Source organism: Cylas formicarius, unplaced genomic scaffold (genome assembly GCF_029955315.1).
Source record: "Cylas formicarius isolate icCylForm1 unplaced genomic scaffold, icCylForm1.1 PGA_scaffold_12__32_contigs__length_19106922, whole genome shotgun sequence".
Classification (NCBI taxonomy): Eukaryota; Metazoa; Arthropoda; class Insecta; order Coleoptera; family Brentidae; genus Cylas; species Cylas formicarius.
The window spans coordinates 12,120,130-12,133,342 of record NW_026844225.1 but is presented as its reverse complement, the minus strand read 5'-3'; the positions used below and the strand labels follow the sequence as shown (position 1 = coordinate 12,133,342).

Here is a 13,213-nt window from a genome sequence, read left to right as displayed (position 1 = left end):
GACCCTAATTATTAAAAGTGGGTCGTTAAACTCAAAAAACCAAATGTTTCGTATAATCTAAAATAATATCGATAAACAAATCAGTTTAATTCCTCGCATAAAATTTTCCGTAATTTTCTTACACAAGGTGTAGTCAGCTAATTACTACACACTGGTAAAAGTCCCAAAAAGAAATGTTTTCTTGGGTCGCAAATTTCAACGAAATATCGAAAGCAACTTCAATAGAAGGTTTTGGTTTATATTTTTTCACGAATCGAACGAAAGTAAATCTAATTTCAAAAATATTTTTACTTTTTGAGAAAAGTAGCGGCGTACAATTTTTTTCCTCAAAAATATATGGGCGTCACTAGTAGAAATTAAGGATAACGACGATAAAATTTGTATTGAGAGATATTAATATAGTTTAGCAATTTACAAGTCGAAACCATCAATTGCCAACGACTTTCTCTATTTTTTTATTAAAAAATATTCTATAAAAACTTTTAAGGTGAATAATATTCCAAACCTCATAAACATAAACATAAACTCATATTCTTAACATTTAAAAAAAATATATTTTACACTTGTTTTAAAATTTATTTAAAAAAACAAAGAAAGTTACTAAAAATAGGCTGACTTATGCATCCACCTATGGAAGTTATATCCCGATTTGATTTGTACTACCGTTTTATTACTTGGTAAAAGAATATTTTAGATAACGCACCCCATAAATATAATTGTGTTAAAAGAAAATTATAGGATAGGGAGTAGCTTGCTCACATTTAAAGGCACCGAGCAATACGCAAAAATGGTTCTTGGAAATAATATATGGCAAAAAATAAACTGCCACACTGACCTACATTTCCAAGAAACAAAAATATTTAATATTCGCCAAGTTGATTGTTTGGAAATATTAAAATATGTGAATAAAGGAAAAATTAGGCTGAAACAGGGAATAAAAAATTATCCAACAAGAAGGCATATTAACTATGTCTCAAGGAAAATCGTTTAAGTACGCTATAAAAAAAAACACAAAAAAAATTATGTAGGTACGTATACATTTTTATTTTATATAAAAATAGAAAACTAATAAACACTAATATAGGTGCTAAACCGCGAAATAAATTAAACTACCTAAAAACTTATGTATCTATATAAACTTTACAACATACCATTTAACACAAATTAAATTAGAACAAAAAATGTTCAGATTTTCACAGTTCACAATTTAATTTTTATACTTTATTCTTTTTGTTAATGTTAATAAAGGAAAAATTAGGCTGAAACGGAACAAAAAATTATCCAACTAGAAGGAATATTAGCTATTCCTTTTTTAAGTATACAAAGTATACAACATTTCACTTGTTCAAAAATTTGTAGTTAACAATAGGGAAAAGTGTAATGTACTTATTAATTTAACTTATGTTAGATAGAATTTGTTACAATTAAGAAGACTAATTTTGTTATTTTCACTGTAATAACTGTTAGGTGATAATAATAAATAATAATATTTCCACGGTTATTTATTAAATTCAATTTCGATCTGCAATAATTCGCAGTTTGTAATTCTAAATTTGAATAAACGTATTATTATCATTATTTTATCCGTTGTACAACGACTCTTGGCGACTATTTTTGAAACGAACGATAAAGTAAGAAACAATTAACGTGCGATCGTAAAAATAAAAGTTATTTACGTTGAGAGGTTGAAGCAGACCGAAAGACGCGACGCCATGTTGCATTTGCCTCACCGTTTCGAACAATGGCATCGAAAAGTATACCGTATACCGCGACCTAGGACAACGGAAAATTCGTTAAGCCCCGCCCGTATAAAACAAAACACGTATAATACCCGCGTAATAAAATGAACGGAAACAAAGACTTGGGACGAATTCAATTTGATAATTGACTAAGTGAAGGAGTTTCCGAGCGTAACGTAGCGTTTACGGCCATTTTACTGCGTCTAACATACATTTTGCATGAGACATATTTCACCGGAGCATATCCGGACGCGGACCCGGAAGAACACTTTTAAGATATATCGTTCGATCGTAAATAAAATATTGACGGAGTCGGGTGTCAAAATATACATAAAAACTAAAACAAAATAACTTCGCGAATTCTTTGTTAGGTTTTCCGCGTTGATTTATGTTCTTCACAACCTTTTCGCAGTGAAATGAAAATAAAATGCGAAACGAAGGATTTACGGTAAACGGTTTATGATAATTTTTCAAACGCCATTAAGACGGACTATTTTTACCAAAAATTGCCACCACGAACCAGACTTATACAGCGTGACTCGACGCTAATGACATTTATGCTTCTTCTTATTATTTAATATTTAAGAGGTTGTTGGTATTGTAGGTTCCTCTGTATCAGTTTCTGTGACGTGGTCCTGCCAGCTGTCCATCCATTTCTGAAGTGTCTTCTCTCTTCCATTCTTCTCACGTGAGCGTACCAATATATTTTTCCTTGTCTCCCCTATCTTACGATATCTTGCACCCAACATTCTTCCTTATGTCAGTGTTCCTAATTCTCTTCTTGTTACTTTCGAAAAATCGATGAAATGGAATTTTTCGAAAGTATACGCCCTAGTATTTTTTTTCCAAATCTCGGTAACGGTGCGTCGTACAGTGTCGCCATTGGTACAGATGGAATCAGCGTCGAAAAACAACTTTTTTTTTCTGTTTCTCCGTTTCTCTGTGTCACGGGTTTTAATTCAATAAGTCTCGAGCCGTTGGAACTAGGTGGCTCAATTTTTGCTCCTTTTTTATTGTCCAATTAGGTGCATAAGACGTTTGAAAATGGCGGCGATGGGACATTGGCGGTCATTTTTTTCTTTTTCGATTTTCGACCGATTTTTGGATATTGCTGTGAAACACGATAAGTGTATGAAATTTGAAGCTATCGACTTCCAATTTGGTAGAAGTCAACACTCGCATTTCATCTGTTGAAAAAGGACTTACTCAAATCTCGCAAAGTATTTTTTTTTTAATTTTTGAATTTTTTTTTTTTTGGTATATTTTGACTCGAAAACTATTAAGCCGATCGGCAAAAAAATAACTTTTATTTCAGGCATTTTTTTTTAAATATACAGGGTTTCTCACTTATAGACGAAAATCTAAAAGACCCTGAAAATCGTTCTTTTCTCTATTATATTAATAGCCGTAAATCAAAATTCATGAAAAATATGGCCAATTGGTTTAAACATCGAGAGCTACAATTTTTGTTTTACGGTTTTATGGTTCACGTACGCTGTTAGAGACATTTTAAAAAATCCAAATAAAAATCACCAGTTCTCGGCCTCAATCTTAATGGGAGACGTCATTTACTATTATCACGTACTGCATGGTTTCAGAAAACAAGTATTTTCTTGAAAACCATTTACTCTATTGGAAAAATCATACACCAGGAAACGTGGGAGATCCAGGGCTATAACCTCTATTTCGAACATCGTTTCAATTATATACAGGGTGTGTCGTTTTGGGCAAAGAAATCTAAAACATCCTAAAAATTTAAGTTTTTGTAGGTAAATTATTGGGAACAAATGAAAAACTGTTAAAGATGTCGAGAGTTTCAGGTTTCGTCGATTATACAGTGCGCGCGAGATATTTGAAAATATATTCGACAACGCTATTATTTCTACAAATTTTAATATTTAACAAAGTTTACCGTAACTTTTAAAACACACAGGGTGTGTGCACAACAAAATTACATCGATCTTGCGAAAGTTCCTTAGTGAGCGTTTCCATTTTGCCTACTCGAAGCATGCTTTTCGTTTTGTTGGTCTCTTCTATGATTTAAATTCCATATGTCATGATTGGCCAGGTCTTATAGAACCTAACCTTGCTATCCTTTCGCAAGTATTCGTTCGCCCACATGGCTGTCGCTTTGTTGATCTGGCTTCTCAGGTCCTTCATTGGGTCGTGACAACTCGACAGATCCATACCCAGATATTTAAATTCATCGCTTGGCTGCCCTGGCAGAATTTGTGTAGTTCTCTCTATAGATCGTCCCCCGTTGTCGCGAAAATAACCGAATCATCGTCGTAGTATACCATGCTGATTCTTGTATTCTGTTCCATCCGGCATCCCATATTTAGTGATACTACTTCCTCTATAACTCTGTCCATTAAGAGATTCAACAGAAACTGGCTAAAGTTGTCACCTTGTCTGATGCCTCCTGATGTCGGTATATCTTCCGTATAAGTGTTTCCTGCCTTTACTTTAGTCATGTTGTTCATCCTGAGAGTGCGGACTGCTCTTTCATAATGTCGGAGAGGCGAACCCTATTATTATATATAATTATATTAATAATAATTATTATTATTAATTATATAATTATTATTATTACAAGCCTGGGAAATATCTCCGAAAACATCCGATCGCTCCCAAATCCGTGCGGTAAAATCCCGGAAATGTCCGAAGTGGCAAAAACTGACGTGACAAAGTGTAGTAAGTGTAATTTTGTAACATAAAATAAACTGCATTTCTATGACGATTAATGGCAACTGCAAAAAATGTTTGGAATACGACCGATCGACGTTGCTCGCAAAAACTCACTCGTTCGCAATTCAAATATCATTAGATAATGGCGAAATTTGTCTCGAAAAACAAACGAGCGGGGTTTATTCGCAGCCCGGGATTACGGGACACGCCCATTTTAATCGCGATTCGTGGCGGCTTTAAAAAATGCGATGCTACAAATAAAGCCCGTTTTTTTTACTTTTATATCGCTGATAAATAGTTGAGTCTAGTGGATACGAGACACGCGAAGATATTAGTTTTGCTTTACATAAAGTAAAGTTATCTTGGCGGCACCGAGTTTTATTATGATGTAGCATAATGTAATTGCTTAATACACTTACGGGAAAAAAGAAAAACGCTGAGACAAGAGAGACCATGAATTATTGTCTCTTTTTGCGATTACTAAATTAGTCCGATCGATTTGTTTTGTTTACGAACCCATCATGGTGTGACTACCTACGAGTAAACCAATTTCCCAAAAATCACTCAAAAATGACTGCAGTAACTCCAAGGTCATAAACTAAATAGAAAGGGCGAAGATAAAAACTTGAGAATATTGGGCAATATAACAGAATCATTTCGGGGACCATAATAAAACCCAACGTGATAAAATAAAAACACTTAAACGGGAGAAATAGCTCAATTTTATCTGATTCTTCACTTCCTCGCTGTCTCTCCGTCCCTTTCCCCGAGAAAAAAAAAACTCCGATGTTATGGAAAAGCACGAGCCATAAGGAACAGGTTAGTATACTACTGGGATAAACGCTACTGGAAATAAGCGCGTATAAGAAACGTAACGCCTCATAAATTTTAGCGTATTGATTTTATTGCAAATAAGTCTCAACACTTTAACTGATGTATTTCTCGGATAGCGTTTGCCTTTATTCGTCCATTTCGATTTACAATCGGCGACGTAAAGTCGAATAACATCTGCGACACTTGAATTGGTCACAAAATCACTTTTTTATCGATCTATGTGCGGCAACCGCCTTCCGTGCATCTATGTATAAAATGTCATTCGTATATAACATATTACGCGCTTTATAGCAATATGCTAATTCAACGAAGATCGCTCAAAAATATAGCCAAAATTAAAAAAACTATATAATTTCAAGAACTCAAAATTATAACCTACTAACTGTCTATTCTCCTGCAGTTTGAATTATCTGCTAATAATAACTTCAGACTAGGAATTTTTTCTAGAGGCTAAGCTAGTTCATTGTGCAAATGTCTGCTTGTGACTTGCAAATAAAGGTAATTATTATTATTATTCCATCTAAATTAAATAACATAAACGAATGGAATGGAATGTGGACATCGATGCTTGACGTCGTAAAAAAAATTATAATACGTTTGGATGGACAAATTTCTTTAACCAAATCCTTCCTCAAACAAACCAAAACTGACCAAAAACGCTTCTGAATGCAAATTGTTGGGTTCCGTTATGTTGGAAACTAACCAAACCTTTGAAAACAATTATCCTATTAAAAGTTCCGAGAACCTAACAAAAACAATTTTTCAAATAGTCTATATATAGAATATAGAATATGGTGGCTGAGCGATGATTGTGTTTTTGTTTTTGACCAAAAAATTAGACACATGCAAGTACATTATCGTGGTGCAGAACCCATGAATTGTTTTCCCACAATTCCGGACGTGATAAAAACTCTTGGTGTACTACGCCACGATAATCAAAGAAAACAGTAAGCAGAAGCTTGACATTTGATCGATCGATCGAACTTGACGTACTTTTTTCGGTCTTGGCGATTTTGGGTTCTTCCATTGGGACATCTGGGCTGTGATTTCGATGTCATCATGATATACCCATCATAATGATACCCATGAACAGCTGTTGAGCTACGCTTCTTCGACGGTCCTTTTGTTCAAAATTAAGCAGTGCCGCTAACACGTTTCATGCCCAAAACTTAGAAAAAAATGCACTCAAGTATTTTGCAGAACTGCATTCCATATTTTACACAAAATTTTATGCAAAAAACAAGTTTATCTTACAAAAACAAGAAAACGTGTAAACTATCTGGAACTGTGAACATATGTTAGGAACTAACCAACATAACAAAAAAAATATCGCGAAGATCGAATGACCTATCCCGCCCAATTAAGAAGCACAAAACTTTTTTGAATAACCAATAAACAGTCGCAAATGATAATTCCGATCCTTCCTCGACCTACAAAAACAAGAAATGCGACACATTTATACGAAAACCCGGCGGCATCCAGAAAGCAATTTTTCCCCATTAGAACAAAAGCGTGGAAATTCACCGAACGTATAACGAATAAAGATTAGGCCATAATCGTTATTACACAACAAATCCGTAGCACATTTATTGCAGTGCAAAAGCTAATACAAGCAATCAAGAGAAGCGATTATTCTTGGAACGACTAGTTGGAAGAACTTCCGGCTTCCTTCAGTCTTCACTTCGGGCTTCCGGTAAATGCAGGTTCGTTTCCATCCGGATCTAACTTATTTGGACGTCGTCTTATTTATATATAAGGAGATTGCGCTCATATTTTGTTCGTTAACATTTATTGCCCCAGCTATTCACTGCTAGGACCAATAAATCTACTCATTGTTTTCGTCACGACTACGTATATCGTGTTGCCTCGGTGAACCCGATCTACCGAATTCGCTGGAATTGCTCCCTTTTCTTCTCGTTCTATGATATCGCTCCTTTTTATATTTACCGTAAATCTCCTCCGATTTTTCTTATTTCCTAAACGACGCTGCACTTTATTCCACGTTTTTGCATGCAACGCGTACACAGGGCGCTCTTTCACCGACGTACCCCGTACAATCCTCTCGAAACCTTAACGGTTATTATATCAAACACGGATGGCCACCCGCATTAGCGGTTTTCCGAAATACCGCGTGTTTCAAACGGCGATTAATTTATAGTTTTAACGTAGCAGAACAGATAGATGTTCAATATATGGTAGAGGCAGACCGCAGGTCTTATTAATTAGTCATCGCATGTGAGCAGCCCAGTATCCAATAATTAATGTCAATTAATTCCAGTAATTAGGTTTAGCATCGCAACTCTGTTAGGTTGGTATTGCTACATGGCCATTATTCAGGACCACATACGGTCCTCCCTCTAATCCGTAGAACAAGAGCTCATATCGGAGCGTGACGTGTGCGAGAAGATTTTGGGCGCTGATTGATGTTAAAATTGCATAACCGGTATATGTGACAAGTGCATAAAGGGTGTCACAACGTACGCACCAAACCGTTATTGCTTCAGTTTACACCGTTACAATGGGGACATAACTGATCAATATCCGCAATATAGTTGCGGTTTCAATATACAACTTTGTTCGATTCAACCCAATAGGATTTGTATTCAAACCAGCGCTGTGGTAATTTGACACGCATAGTTTAAATAACTCGTATATAATAAATCATATTATTTATTTATATATTTATATGTCACAGGCCATTCAACAGGCAGACGCAGGTAAAGTCTGTTCATAGATATAAGAAAGTGACTAACTGATACGAATTAAGGAAAGACCCGAGCAAGCTGTAAGAATGGAATATGGCCGAACAGGTCCGTACTTTGCTTATAATTTAATTATTTCGGGTTTTGTTAGGAAAGATACTAAACAATATTTATTTATTTATGTAGGTATTTATGTTTAAATCTAAAATAAAATTACAATTATTTTTATTACCTACTTAAATTACTTAAAATTATTCACATAATATATCAGTATCACTATCGCTATGATCGCCTGTTCTAATTATTATTTGTTCTATATTATTTGCAATATAGATATACGATTGTTCTGCTTTTTCTATATGTTTAACGGAATTTGCCCAACTATGTGGAGGGATGTTAAAAACTTCGGTTTCTATAAGTTTGAGGACATTGCAGTTAACACGAGGAAAAACATTGTTACTACGAATGGCAGATTTCAGTTGGTGCCAAACAGGTTCAATGGGATTAAATATACAGTGGTAAGGTGGAAGCCTTCAAACTGTATGCCCTAGATTTTTTGTATAATTATCACAGACGTATTCCTTTTGTAGGTTCAAGCTTTGTAGAAAATCAGTTAATTGCTTTTTGGTACAATCTTCGTGAAAATTAATATCGTTATTATACATGTAGTTTTCGATTGTTGCTTTTGTGTCACATGAGGAAGGGGTTTTAGTCAACTGTCTACTGTGATAACTTAATTACGAGGAATGTTTGGAACTACTTTGTCTTTAAACCAACTTTCGAATAAATCAGCGGTGGGGTCTTCGTTGTAATCCAGAGAAGAATCTTTAATATTTTTCGCAGACAGAGAAAGTCAAGTTGGAATCCAACCATTTTTAGAGCCAGCATGCAAAATAGTTATTCTTTTACCTCTTTTTGATGGCGCGTTTGTTTTACACTTATCTTACTCACAATTTTCCATACAGTTGATTTTGGAATTTTCGTCAATGTAGCCGTTTCTTCTAAAGATGCTTGCTTGCTGGCACCACGTTCAATGAGAATCAAATAAACATTGTTTATAACTTCCTTAGTCTCAATAGAATAGTGTTTTCTACATTTGAGCGGGAGCATCTCCTGAGATACACTAGATTCGCACATATTTTGCATAATTCGCACACGATTCAACACACACTGTATTACACACGAAATAAGAATGATTACTAATAAACTTAAACTAAGTAGTATACCAAACCGAAGAATATTAAACACAGGCAGGTATAAAATTATTTTCTATTACGGACCACAATTTTACCTGAATTTAAATTCCGAAACTTTAGGTAATAATCTTGTTGCATTGTATGTTAATGACCACCCTTGGATAATCCCATTCAAAACAATTGGTCACTTTCTTATATCTATGAGCAGACCATACCCAATTACAGAATGCCACAATATAGGCTTGTACTATTTAACACAATCGGGAAAGTGAGCAATAAATCTCTACAATGAAAGCAAAGGTTGGATTTAGTTAAATTATAACACGAGCTAAAGAATTTTATATACGTTTGTTTTAAATAAACTAAGGCTTGAACTAAACATATCTATATCTATTCCGCTTAGAAAAACACAATTATTGTAAGTTCGAGCACATCTTATTATAGGAGAGTTAGAAAAGTAATTTGACCTAAATCGCTCATTAGCATTAAGGCTCAAGTAATTTATGCAAAAAGAAAAATCCACAAGGTTATTTACAACTTTGTAAACAAAATCAATATCAAAACAGTTTCATCGAGTTCCGGGCGACTTCAAATTGTAACACTAAGTTTTCTTCATACGAGCAAAAGTGTCGATCTCTGTTGTATCTAAAATTTAAGTTGTTAAAAAGTTTTTTTTTATATTCTGATGATATATTTATTATAAATAGGATTCCAAACTGTGGATGAGTAGTCTAGTACAGATCTTATCATACTATTATACACGATTATTACTGACTGATGCTTGTTGAATCCTTTGGTAGTTCTCAAAATGGAGCCCAGATTTCTAAAACATTTTTTGACAATAGGTTCAATATGAGCCTCAAAGTTTAACTGTGAGTCAAGAACAATTCCCAAGTCTTTTACTATCTATGGTTTCTGCAATAATCAGCAAATCTGTCAAGATCGCTCTAATACATTTAAATGTGAACTAATCTCTTTTTTTACTTTTAAATCATCGGCAAAAGAAGCATAAACAGAAACCGGGAAACAAAGGCCAACATCGAAAACAAAAATATTAAAGAGTAAAGGACCCAGATGAGATCCCCGGGGGACACCCGAGGTAACATTAGCACGACATTTTTTACCATTGACAACAACAGACTGAGTTCTTTCTGTAATATAGATTTGCAATAGTTGGAAGAGATCGCCGTGCATACCGAAATTTCGGAGTTTTATCATTAGAGTTGGATGATGTACTTTATCAAAAGTTATCATTAGTTCTTTTGTTTTATATTGCCATATGAAAAATATTCTAAATTTTAAGAAATTTAACAGTGCAGTAGCTTATTTATTACCATTTTTAAAAAATGTTATATTTAAAAAATCACAGGAAACAGTTAGCAACGGTTTAGAAAACCCCATGTATGAAATAATGGGCTTAGGTAGTTTACTAAACTCTCACTGGTGCAGGATATAGGAGATCATATGATTTTTTTTTACATTTTGTACGTTTTTCCAAAAAGTTGGCATTAAAATTCAAAAACAATCATTGTAATATGCAAAAAAATATAGGGTGTTGCTTTTGATTTTATGCAACATCGATGATTTTTTTTAATAATGATAAATAGCGGAAGTGCAGTAATTCGTAACATTATTAAGGCACTCTATTTTTTTTATTTTACCTCTGTTTTTGTTACAAAGTTCGCCACAGAAATATAAAAAGTAACGAGAAACTCAATAGCTGGTATTTTCTACAACGATGACAGGTGCCATACCCCACGGCATACCGCTTGTAATGCTCGTCAATTTGCTGACATTGTCCGCGTTGCCCTAAACTTCTGCAAAGTTGTAGGAAACACAAACACGTTTTCCTACACATTTTTTTTTGTAAATTCATTCCACTTTTTAGTGTAGTGTGGAACGTTAAATCAATTTGTAAACTTTCTTTTAAAAAAATCCTGTCCTCTCTGTTAACTAAAACACTGCAAAAAAGGCCCAAGTGAACATGAAAGGAAAATATCAAGGAAAGACAATTAGGATAATCAATAACCCAATTTTGCATCAAAAATTCCATTATGTCATCATGTTATCAAGTTACTTAAAATTTCCAACAAGTACGTATTTCGAGTTTAAAAAATCAAAAATCAAATTAAGACGAGGAAAGTTATTTCGTCAGCTGTTTTAATTTGAAACATGACTTTTGGGAAACCCTACATAAATATTCAGAGTACTAATGCTACTGCATGATGGCAATAGGTTATGTTCTTTTTTTTACGTAGTTGCAAATTTTTGACAAAGTGGTGCACTAATAATTTTAAAAAGCTTATTTATCAACTAAAACTAGGAGCATAGCCAACATTATTAATATCAATAAACTTATAAACAATAATAATCTACTATTTTTTCAATAGACGATTCTCATTAAATGATGTATTTTTGTTTCATTTTGTTTTTCATTTTAGCAACCACGAATTTTTTTGCCACACCTATCAAACGAGAAGAAAATAAAAAAAAAATCGGGCGACATTTCAATTAGTCAAATTACAAACGACCACCGAAAAATGTGGGGCTTCTATTTTAATTACTTTGCATTTTACGGAATTTGACGTTGGGCGTACGTATACACGACGCGCATTTGTTGAAATTGCCGTAGGGGGTGAAAGTCCGAAAAACGCTTTTATAAATTGCTTCCACTTTATTTTTTATTGTACAAATTTTTACACACTTCCGGTGCGAAAATCGTGAAAACTAAACGGAGGCCGATTTGCCGATTTGCCGATTTAGAATAAAAACAACACCCAACATAAAAATCAAATTATACGTAAAATCCGAAATAATTAATACCCTGGTGTCAAGGGAGTATATATTCATTTGAATTAGAAATACAAGGAGAAAGATAAAATATAGCGACCTCTTCTCGTATATCATTTATTTTCGACAAAAGTATTTCCTTGCACAGAAGAAGTCCGGAGAGTATTTTTTGTCCTGCTACATTAAGATATTAGATATTGGTTCGGGAGATTTATTGTCGCTATATTCAAATGATAAAAAAGTATTCCGTATTATCATATTTCTCTGCTTTGGGTTGCTTGTATATGTTTATGAATACAATTTTTTTCTCCGGTTGTGTTTAGGTACATCCTTCGTTGATAAATCGACAATGCGGATTGGACAACGGAGGATGCTTCCAGAATGCTGATTGATGCGAGTACTAAATAACCGCGTAGATTTTTTAAATATGATATACAATCTTATTGAAATGAGTACGTCTGATACTCCATAATTATGTTAAAACGCCCAATGCATAGATAAAACACGTCGATATCAAGCCGTTTTATAGTTTTATAGCCCGCAGTGATTTTATGGTGATGGAGAACATTAAATTTAGCAGTTTCAACTCCAACTGGACTGGCCATTAAATCGATTAATGGGATATCTTATTCTTTTTATGAATGCTTACTCTAAGAAAAGGGTCTTCTTTACAATTCATTTCCTTCACCTTCTTTGCTACGTAATTAATATTTGGAAATTAGTCATTAAAACCATGTGTATTTCGACGTTACTTTGTATGTTTTACGACAAACTAGTACTAAAATTTCGCTTTATCACTTGTTTTGTGTCCGACTTAATGCATTGTGTATATAAAATGTACCTACCTATATTTGAAAAGTAAATTCGGATTGTTGTCACTAAAGATCCTGTTTTTTAGGTACCAACACTAACACTAACACTAACAGGTTGTAGACATTTTTTTATCTATATGTTATGGCTGCTATCTCTCGGTAAGTCCAAAAAGAGTGTATAAAAATAGAACCAACCATTATAAACCATATGTTGGTGGATAATAGAAATAAGCGTAGAATTTCATGATTTGCGTGGGTATAATTCTTTTTGGTAGGCTTTGCATTTTAAAACATGTCACGTGTCAAACCTACAGCTAACACCGTACATTGTACACCCGGAAAACATTTTATTTCATCTTAATTATAGAACTCATGCTGCCCCCTATCCAAACGCCGCGTAACTACACTCAGGTGAAGTCTCAGACCATGAATGAAATCTTTATTGCTGTCTT

At 34.0% G+C, this 13,213-nt stretch overlaps 1 long non-coding RNA gene across 1 annotated transcript in view; it reads right to left on the bottom strand.

Moving 5' to 3' along the window:
* LOC132708836 (uncharacterized) overlaps window positions 1-12,921 on the bottom strand; it is a 367,983-nt gene extending 355,062 nt beyond the window's left edge. The window contains exon 1 of the long non-coding RNA XR_009620036.1: window positions 12,795-12,921. This is a non-coding gene — a long non-coding RNA (uncharacterized LOC132708836). The remainder of the gene's footprint in view (window positions 1-12,794) is intronic.
* Between the last annotated feature and the right edge of the window lie 292 nt (window positions 12,922-13,213).